Below are 11,765 nucleotides of genomic sequence, written 5' to 3' on the forward strand. Positions count from 1 at the left end.
TAAAACGGGACCAAGTAAATATAGTAGGAGAGATAGAGAAGGTTAAGATATGCAGCAGGAAACCTACCGGTAGATGAAGCTAAAAGAGCAGATCAGAGCCGGAGATCAGGCCGATTATCGTGATTGGATCTAGGAAGTGAAAGTTGGTTAGCTGAAGCGTGGGAGTAGAGAAAGAGCGTTTCAGGTTTGTTATTCTGATGGTAGGTAAACAAAAAGAACGTAGAGACAATAATAACGTACGGTCGGTAACAATCAAATATCTGTGTGTTCTTTTGTCTTCCTACTTTTTTTTTGGGTAAATTACATGTTTAAATCACTCATTTATTTTTTATTCATGTTTAGATAAGTCAATTATTTTTAAAAAAATCATACTTAACGACTTACGTTTCATTTTTATTTAAGTTACTTGTTGTTTGGTGTAATCGTTGACTTAATGATGTTAGTGATGTGAAATGATATATTAATAATTATAATTAATTTTAATTTTCAAAATTTATATATTCTATCAAATTGATCTTAATTTTAAATAATTCAAAAAATCTTCAATATTTAGAAATAGAACTTTATTTGACGTATGTTAGAATGAATTGCTAGACAAATTGAATGAAACATAGATCCAATGTCGAAGCATCAACAAAGATCTCGATGACCAACATTCGAACAAACAATGAACGAAAGATAAAAAAAATAATGATATAAATTCGAATGACAACAATAAAAGAAAATTATGCTGGTGGTTGCGTCTTCAAATATAGAAATCAATAAAAAGTATATGAAGGTGAATGAAGACGAATAATCAATGACGATAAAGTAGAATATTAACGATCAATAATATACATTGTAATCTCTGTAATATTCATTTTCTCTAAGTTTATTAAAAAAACTTAGAGAAAATGAAGCAACAATGAATCGATGTGTAGAAAAATCAAGATCAATAATATACATTGTAGTCTCTATAAGATCTCATTACAGAAAAAAAGAGAATAAATACATTTGAAATCATACACAGTGTCTTATTTAGCCTGGGGTAGAAGGACACATGCCCCAGGGTCGGTCCTGACATTTTAAGAGCCTTGGACAAAATAAGAGATAAGGGTCCTTAAAAAAATAACTTAAAATTCAAGAATAAATTTCGGTAAACGTCAAATAAATTTTTCCATTAAAAATTATACGAGTAGATTCTATTACATTAACCAACATTATTTTACCAAATATATAAAGAGACATCTCAATTTTTCACTCAATTTACTCCTATTAAGTCTTCAATCATCTCTTAGAATCGTTTCTCTTAATCGAAAATTGAAGCCTCTCACCTACAAAACAACATACACAAATTCTCATAAGAAACGGTTTCTTCTAGCATTTTGAGATGTAAAGTCATTGATAATAACATCAATATCAATGTTTCATATCATCTTCTTCAATAGCTAATGTTGCTAAACCATTCAACCTTTCTTGTGACATTGATGACCTCAAGTACGTTTTTATTAATTTAAGCTTTGAGAAACTTCTTTCGGTTGAAGCTACGGTCACAGGCACAGTTAATAAAATCCTATAAGCAATTGAAGAATTCAGATAACAATATGCATATTTGACAAACTTAAGAATTTCAGTGGCGGATAACAATTCTGTCGGCAAATTCATTTGTAAGACTTTCAATTCAGAGAAAATATCATCTAAGTCAACATCCAATGAATTGACATGAGAAAAGGTAGAATGAAAATGAGCACAACATTCTTTCAACTCATTATCGTCTAATGACTTTAACTTATTTGAATTATATAAAAATCCAAAAATAATTTCAAATGTCTTCAATTGCTCAAATATATTCTTAAAAGAAGTAATTGGCATATCTACCACAACAAAAAAATAATTGACTCTAAATGACTCTTCAGGCGATTCAACTTCGTTATCCTCATTATTCTCTCCAAAAAATTTCTTCCTAATCACACGACGTTTTGTGGGAAAGATAGGCTCCACATCCATTTCAAGTGCAAGACTTTTAGCAATATTCATACTAGTTGTACAACCTTTATCTCTATATTTTTCAAAGTAGGACATCACACCTTCTAATTACCTTATGGTAGTATCAATGCACATAGACTTAGATTGTAATTTCTTGCTTACCATATTAACATCAAATAAAATGTCATACCAAATCACAACACCAAGCAAAAACTCAAAACTTGAGAGTGCATTAACCAAACTTTCAGCTTCACTTTTTGACTTTGCATCATTTTCACAAGATTCATATAATTCACACAAAACCAATCTTATTTGGGGACATTGAAATCTAATAGCTTTGACACTTTTAATTCGACTCGCTCATCGAGTATTTGATAAATATTTCACAGTTAATCCAGGAACATTATCAAGTAAAATTTTCCATCTCTTTGTAGAACCCGAAAACAATGTATATATGCGTTGAACAACTCCACAAAAAGAAATAGCTTTAACACAAGAATGTGCCATATCACCAAGAGTGAGATTTAGACTATGATAAGCACAAGGCATGTATAATGCTTTTGGATTAATTTCAAGAAATCTTTTTTGAACACCTTGGTGTTGTCCTTTCATATTAGAACCGTTATCATAACCTTGTCCCCTCACGTCATCAACATTAAGATCAAGAGACTTCAAAACATTTTGTAGTTCATTAAAGAGTCCTAATCCAGATGTATCATCTACTTTTAGAAACTCCAAAAAGAACTCCTCAATTTTAACTTTGTTATTTAATATATTAACACATCAAACTATGAGGGTCATTTGTTCTTGATGGTTCACATCAGGCATACAATCAAGAATTATGGAAAAAATATTTAGCATCTTTAATGATCTTAAATGATAAAATTTCTCATACTTTGAGACAAAAGAGAAATGAACTCATTTTGAATTTTATGTCCAAGATAATGATAATGAATTTCACGATCCTGAATGCATCTAACATGATCTTGCATAATCACATCAAACTCTACAATCATTTCAATCAATCCCAGAAAATTATCATTGTTATCTTGATATAGTTTTTCATTGAATCCTCGAAATGCAAGATTATGTTTAGCAAGACATTTCACAACTGAGAATATTCTCTGTAACACTTGTCTCCAATGCTCTTTCTCTTTCATAATCTCTTATTGTAAATTTTTATCGATTGTTTTATTTTTATCCAATCTTACTCTCAATTCATTCCAAGTATTCATATTAGTCATATATTCAACACCATTTTCATGTTGTTTAAGCCTTTGGCTAATATGTTTCCAATCACTTAATCCATCATTTGCTAACAAACTTACATTACTAATCGATTTGAACAACTTGCAACAAAAGCAATATACTTTGTCAACATTTTTTGGAATAAACTAACAATTTTCTATCACTAGTCTCACCATTGCTCAACTTTCTAGAATAACATTCATATGAGAAATGTATATAATATTTATCAACAAGAAATTCAACATCCATTTCTCTTATGGGCCCTTTTCAACTAATATATCCCTCGTATTATTGTCAAGATTCTCCCAATTTATAGGATCATATATATTCAAATGAGGAAGTGTTTCTTCATTAATGCCTAAATTTTCAACATTTTCATAAATTGGCACATCATTAAAGTCAATTGGATCATTCACTTCATCATTCACATTTTCAGAATTTCCAGGATTTTCAGTATGCAAATTTTCAGTTGATTGATTAAAAGTTTCATGAGAATCAACATTTTTAAACACAAATTTATCAAGAGTACCTTTTTGTGACTTCTTTAACTCTCCTCTCGCTTCCTTTTTTCTTTTTTCACTTCCAGACAAATGTTTTTAGACATCTCATCAAAGTGTCAAATACAAACCAATTCTAATAAATAAGTATAAGAAAAGAACAATTGCACATGGATTCTTCAATTAGAATTGTAACCCATTGGAGTAAGATAAAATCCTAAATTCCCAATTTGATAATTGACACTGTTGACATAATATTAATAATTATAACATGAACACCAAAATAAAATATCAAAAAGTATATTAAAGATACAAGGGTTGGAAAAAATAAACTACAACTTGAAGTTTAATTTGAAATAAAATAGAAATATATAGGCTGATGGCTACATCCAAAACCCAAAACTAACCTTAGATCTAACCCAAAAAAGACTCGACCCTTCGAATACCTCGCACTCCGGCAACCCTCGACGGCGGAGCAGCCTCTACTCACCCCCAAAACCGCCAAACCTACCTCTCAAAACCTAGATCTAGGTATAAAACCAACATGCAAGAACCATAGAACATTTAAGTTATTCGACCTCTTTCCCTATGACCTAACCGTCAGCCCCAACTCCGGTGAGACCCCTCATTTCTCAGATAAATTCTAGGCTTATTTATTTTTTTATATTTATTATTTCGAATATATGTATGAATCGTTACTATGCTCAACAAGAAAAAAAGTTATGTGTTCGAACTAAAAAAACATAATCTCTTGATGAATTAGAAGTGAACCGATCAGAAAAAAACACATACATTCGAACAGAATAAAAAAAAGAATAATTTGTAACCTTTGGAGTCTGCTATTTCTTGAATATGAGCGTTTGCAATGTATTTTTGCTAAGAATTTTCCTTTGTTTCAATCTGTTTTTTCTCTTCCCGTTCGACTCCTCCCACCTCTCGTTGTTATGTTCCTTTTATTTATTCTCCTTAGGTAAGATGATAACGTCTAATGAGTATGATTCCATTTTTTTTCTGATTTGGTGAAGAAATCCCCACTTTTCGAGATTTATTTTAGTTTTTTAATCCTTAGTGGTTTAAGTAAAAATTTGAGTGGGATTATGAGAATGATGGAGGCATGGGCTGCTTGGCTTCAAGTGGGAGCTGAGTTGTTGTAGCATGTACAATAGAAAAGTGCTTCACGTGGGGTCATGGGTTGTTGAATAAAATAAGAAAAATGGTGCTTATATTGATCTATTTTTATTATTAGATTAACTATATAATTATTCATTAAATTATGTAAAAATATTTTTTAATTATTAAAATTTAAAAATTTAAAAATTATTATTAATTTTAAGAATGGACCCCCTCCAAACCTGAGCCCTAGGCGATCGCGCTCCACGCCTGGGCTCAGGGCCAGCCCTGACCTACCCCGGGCCCATAATTTTTATTATGTATTATATTTATAAAAAATAATTTTATATATGTTATATCCCTAATTATTTTTAATATTTGTTATTAAGAGTTTAGCTTTTTCAATATTTATTATTATAGGTTCAATTTTTTATAATATTTATTATTTGAGGCTTACTCTTTTAATTTATTTATTTTTCTAATATTTACATAAGTGTCTAATTTTTTTAATGTTTTTTATTAAAATTCCAATTATTTTCAATACTTATTATTAGGAACCCAATTTTTTCAATATTTATTATTAGAAGAATACTTTCAAAATTTATTTTTTTCCTAATATTTATTTGTTATTATAAGTCCATTTTTTGTCCTTTAATTAGAGGTCTAATTTTTTTTTTGGAATGCAGACTGTGAGATAAGCTCCTCGAATGCTCCTCCTAGGAACCTGCGCACGAAAACAAATTTGAACGTTGAACTCACAAGCATAGTGTCACACTAATAACCAAAATATACTATATGCGTCCATTATATGATCATACTTGCTAACATAATATTTGCATACTAGAATGCAAAACTAGACATACATACAAATGTAGGCATCATGGTGTGGTCATAGGGTTCCGTTACATCTCAGAGACACACACCTCTCTAGCTTACCTAGGGTGCGATCCAAAATTTCTACATCAGAAATGTTCACCCAACCTACTCCATACGAGCACTTGGGGCATCCGCGCCCGATCGACAAACAAGAGCCTTCTGCACTAATTGAGACTTGTATGAACATTCTACCACACAAACGTTTACCTAGCTACTAGAGTAATTCGGGTGTCCTGGTTGTTTCCCGAGCACTATACAAGACCAGTTTTATTATTTCGTAATTTATATCATTTCTAGATGTAATTATAGTCATTAAAATTGTTCTCACTTGGAGTCTTATTTATGGAGCTTTAATGGCCTTGAATTCTTAAAATATCACACTTGATATGAGAAAGATTTTTTACTGTATTCAGGACGTAGTATTGGCCATGCAATATTGATACTAATTCTAGGGTATTGATACTTATTTATGGGTATCGATACTGAAAATAGATTTGATGTTTGAAAAATTAGCAGGTATCGATACCCTCACCATAGTATCGATAACCTCACCATAGTATCGATACTCCCTTAAGCATCGGTATCAAAATAGGCTACTGGAATCCTAAATCTAAACACGATATCGATACTAACCTATGAGTATCGAAATTTGATCGCATTATCGATACTTTGTGGATGAGTATTGATACTTACCCTTTCAACAGACCGACAACATCATTTGTGTATGTCTTGAGTCTATTTTTAGAGGGCATGTATTGTATATGTACTATCTTGTATTCGAGTTGTATTGTATTTTGAATTACTCTTTTAAACGGTTAGATGTATATTTTTTAGAGCTATTGTATTTGAAAGCTTCAGCATTATGCTTTTATTTACTTGGTATGATTTTCAATGGATGTTTTAATTGTTTTTAAATGTCTGAAAATTTTAATTTTTGGGTTAACCACCTTGGTGGTCTCGTGTAGCGTAATAATCCATCGATCTTCAGGTTGCAGTAGATTAAGGCGTTACAAAGAAATAATCCAATTACAGAAAGATCTTATTACCGGTTGATCAATCTATTCACGATCAAAATTGCATCGCCTTCAATAGTAACATGTCACTCATTTTAAGCCAATCGAATACCAAAGGTGAAGGCCATTGCTTCGATTGATTCTGTTGTTTGGGGAAGTTCCAGTTTTCATGCAACACCTCTGACCACCATGAAATGGTGGTTTCGGGCGACAACCCCAATTGTCATCGCTTCTAACTTTTCTAAGAAAGCACCATCAACGTTGATTTTGATGCACTCAACTGTCAAACAAAATAATGTCTTCTACCTTCTTGTTTGGGTAACAAACTATGCATGTGTCTCTGTTACTCCCTTTTACCCAAATATCAGTTCACATGCCCTGTTAACCACATCTTGGTCAATTTGTAGTTCCTCCTGATGAACCCACTTGTTTCTTCTGTTCCACGCGTTTTAGAGCAAAACCAAAAGCTTGGTGAATTCCATGATGTCCAGTTTAACCGTTGTCATGGTCAACATTCTTTACACGTGTGACCTTGTCACTCCACAATTGAAGACTTTAGGTTAGAGCGAATCATAATAACTAATTCAGTTACGTTCTTTTAACATTGATATGAAAAAAGTCATTGTCACAAACTTATTATTGCTACAAAAATCAGTGCTCTTCTTAAATACTTAAAACTTAATGTTTTGGTTTGAGGTAAAATAAACTTTGGTTGGATAGATACTAAGAGTCAATTCTCTTCGCTAACGTGATAAGATTTATCTATCCAAAATACCGACATGACACATATCATATGTATATAATTAATAATGTGACACATGATACATATGTCTTGTCACGTCAACAAAGAGCGTCGATAGTCAATTAATGATTTCTTTCTTATCATAAATTATTTAAAGTAAACTATGTATTTAGTACATAAACTATCAGTTTTGGTCCATTTTAATACTTAAACTTTTAATATTTTCAAAACTATATCTAGCGTTTAGTTTTTGTTTCATTTTAGTACCCTGCCATTTAAAACTTAATGCGTTTAGTACCTAAACTATCAGTTTTAGTTCGTTTTAGTACCTAAACTTTCAATTTTAGTTCGTTTTAGTAGCTAAACTTTCAATTTTTTAAAACTTAATGTTATATATTGAAAGGGGTACTAAAATGAAACAAAAACTAAACTCTAGATATGATTTTGAAAAAAATTAAAAGTTTAAGTACTAAATCGAATCAAAATCGATAATTTAAATACTAAATATTTTATTTACCTAATTATTTACTCTAAAATAATAAATTAAGGACAAAATACTAAAAAAAAGAACATAATTGATTATTTTATTAAATATTATGAACATTTATTTTGACATTATATCAACATAAAACATGTACCATGAATCTAATGAATAGTTCCAAATGACATGTTTCTCTTTAATGATACAAATTCGAACAAAATTATTTATAAAATATACATGCGTAAATTTCGCATTTAGTACCTAAACAATTAATTTTGGATCATTTTAGTATTTAAACTTTTAATTTTTTCAAAATCATACCTAACTTTTAGTTTTCATTTATTTTAGTATCTCGCCGTTAAAAACTTAGTGCGTTTAATATCTAAACTATAAGTTTTGACCTGTTTTAGTACCTAAACTTTCAATTTTTTTCGAAGCTTAACGTTAAATTTTGAACGGGATACTAAAATAAACTAAAACTAAAACTTTTAACGGCAGAGTATTAAAATGAAATAAAAATTAAATTTTAGATATTATTTTTAAAAAAATAATAGTTTAAATACTAAAATAAATCAAAAATGATAATTTTAAGTATTAAATGCATAATTTACTTATAAATACGTGAACTTATTCAAACAATAAAAAGACACACTACGATAAGACTACAATAAACAATATTTTTTTAAGGAAAAAATAGATCCCATATTAGAAAAAATAACAAATTTAAGGGTCAAATATATAATTAAGCTGGATAATAACTATAAATTATAAATATTTTAAACTGATTATCCTAGGTTGTAATTTCTCTAACTTTGAAAAATCACGTTTTGCATCCTCTTATACAAGCTGTAGATAAAATCGGATTTTCTATTCTCTCAAAACCCTAATTTCTCAGACACCATGCTTCGATCTCCGGGCTACTCTCCCCGCCACGTTTCATCATCATCTCCGTCTCCGTCTCCATTTTCTGGAAATTCTCTTCAAACTCCCGGCGCTTCTTCCTCAATCACCCAAAGTAATCCTAGCAGAAAACGCCCCCGGGTCCTCGACGAAGACTCCTACGTGGCCGCCATCGAGAAGATCGTCGAACGCGATTTCTTCCCCGATATCTCCAAGCTCCGAGATCGGCTCGATTGGCTCGAAGCCATCAAGACAGGCGATCCGATTCAAATCCGTGATGCCCAATTGAAGATCATCGAACGCCGCGGAAAAAGGTAAATAATGCAAATTCAGAGGGTAGAGATCAAACCCAAACCCCTGGTTCTACGTTTATGAGGAAGTTTACTCCTTTTAATGAATTTGACGGTAAAACACCTCAAACCCCCTAGTGTTTTAGGTAGGGGATTATCCGGTGAGGCTGATTGTAGGGAAAGCGAGGATGAGGTTGATACGAATTTATCATTGGATGAGTTCTTTAGGAGGTATACTAGTGAGGACAACGAAAGCTTTTCAAAGATTTTAGAGAAAGTTAACAAGAAGAAGAAAGAGAAGTACGCGTTTTAACACAGGGCGAAAACGGGGAGGAGGATGTTAAATTAATAGAGGACGTAAAAGGGATAGGATCACAGATGGGTATGGAACGTCTGATCAGCCACCAAGCACATTGGAAGGGTGGAAGTATACGGCCAAGAATTTATTGATGTATCATCCGGCTGATAGGGGTGAGGCCCCATTGACCGAGGAGGAGCTAGCTATAAGATTGAAGGGTTTGACTAAGGAGATCAATCGGGGAACACTCGTTTTCATGGTAAAGTGATGGATTCAAGGCCAAAAGTTGATGGATCCCTGGAGGTGTTATATCTCCTGTTGCTGGGGCTACTCCAATGCCTATGTCAGGTAGAGATCAGGATAAGGGAAAAAAGTATGATCTGGAGGATTTGAGAAAGACCCCCAATCAGTTTTATGTGGAATCTAGGAAGAAAGCCGAGAATGGTTATAGTTTTGTAAGGACACCTTCACCTGCGCCAGGTGTTGATGAATCCCCCTTTATTACATGGGGTGAAATTGAAGGCACACCTTTGAGGTTGGAACCTGAGGATACACCAATTGATATTGGTGGTAGCGGTGATGGGCCTCACTTTAAGATTCCCTGTCCTCCTGCCAGAGATGTGAAGGCTCACTCCTTATCAAGGGAAGCAGCTTGGAAATTGAAAGAGAGGTCAAAGATGTTTAAGAAGCCAGCCACCGTTGCCATCACCTTATAGAGGCGGCAGTGCCAGTCCAAGTGTGCGAACACTTTACCCTGCTGCCCAGAAGTTTGTTAGAAGTGCAATCGCAAAGTCCTCTTCTTCAGTGGATGAAACTCTTCGAGCCAGTTATCGAGGTGCAAGCCCAGGGGTCTCTACTCCTAAAAGTGTAAGAAGTGTTTCAAGGTTTGGAAGGGATGGCAGCATGAATTAGGTCCCCTTCTGTAAGCTAGGGTTCTAATCCTCCATGGCAACTGACGTCTTGTTTGTACTTTAGTCCTTGAGAAAACCTGTTTGTGTTACATGGTAAATGTACCATTTCAGATTTTTTTTCATTATCTTAGTTTTGTTTTATTAATGAAATTATATGACATTCAAATATACTTCTTATCACTTGATTCGTCTTTGATGATGATATTTCATAACCTTAAACTTTCCTCTCTGGATTAAGCTCTCTGAATATTGGGATGTATTGTTGAAAATAGGAATTAGGATGGCCATGGTTCTATTAATTCCTATGGCATAGAGATGATGCATATTCCATAATGTTCTTTTGTAAGAATAGCATCTCATCTGATGAATTGATAAGTGTGGTATAGGTTTATTTGATAATCTGAAAAAATTTTGCCGTATGACTTGCCCTTTTGTATGAAGGGGATCAAGGAGGTGTTTCTGGCCGAAGCATTTCTCTTTAGAGGTAATGAATATGACAAGTTTGCATACCTGGGAGGACTATTATTGCTTACTTTTAATTGTGGTGATGTTTCAAGGATCAGATTCAATGATATCATGGTTTTTAGTTACCTTTAGGTTTCTAATCCTCTGAAAGGAACCACTGCTCACTTCAGACTGATGCAGAATTGGCATCATGCTGCCCGAGGAAAGGGAATGAACGAGAGTCACTTCCAACCCCTATTAAGAAATCAAAAGGAAAGAGGAGAGCTAATAGAGGAAGGGAATTAGATGCCACTGAAAGGTGCTGTGCAGGAGCTACCAATGGCCACAAACGAGAAAGGAGGCAGTTAGCTAGTATATTTAGAATGGCAAGCTAGTATAATTGATATGTTCGTGCTTTTCCTTTCTCTTGTTATCAATCATATAACTTGTACCAAGGTGCCGAAGTTTTCTGAAGAGATTTTGAGGACCCTGCATAATGTCTCAACTAGAACACAGTGATCTTTCTCGGATTGATCTTTAATTACCTGGATTGTTGTGGAAAAAGAAAACTTACTGATGGATACGGAAGCTTTAAATTATACAAGTATGCATATAAAAACTTAAAGTTCTTTGCTATCATGCTTTAGGAACTGTAAGCTTTTCAATAATGTAACAGTCGTATGAACTTATTAAGCCATATGGTCCATTTTGAAATCCATGCATCATGATTCATCAAACACACCTATGGCTGAATTCCTCCATGGTTTATGTGAAAACTTTTGTAGACTTACTTCTAAGTTCTCTGATATTTCCATTTAATTGCTTACACCTAACAGAATATTTGGGGAGAAGAGTTCCATTCTTATCCCGTGAAATACTTGCATATCATTGTACCAACGCCAAAGCTCATCTTGGGTGTTTTGTGATCTTTGCCTGTCCCAATTGCCGGAGGCAAAAGCAAATGATGCCTTGATGGGACTCAAAGTTCCA

General features: G+C 33.0%; 1 pseudogene; it reads left to right on the top strand.

The window, feature by feature from the left end:
- The first annotated feature begins 8,787 nt into the window (after window positions 1-8,787).
- LOC120133278 lies at window positions 8,788-10,496 on the top strand (annotated as a pseudogene).
- Window positions 10,497-11,765: the final 1,269 nt, after the last annotated feature.

The sequence above is a fragment of the Hibiscus syriacus genome, unplaced genomic scaffold (assembly GCF_006381635.1).
Source record: "Hibiscus syriacus cultivar Baekdansim isolate YM2019G1 unplaced genomic scaffold, ASM638163v2 tig00001732_pilon, whole genome shotgun sequence".
NCBI lineage: Eukaryota > Viridiplantae > Streptophyta > Magnoliopsida > Malvales > Malvaceae > Hibiscus > Hibiscus syriacus.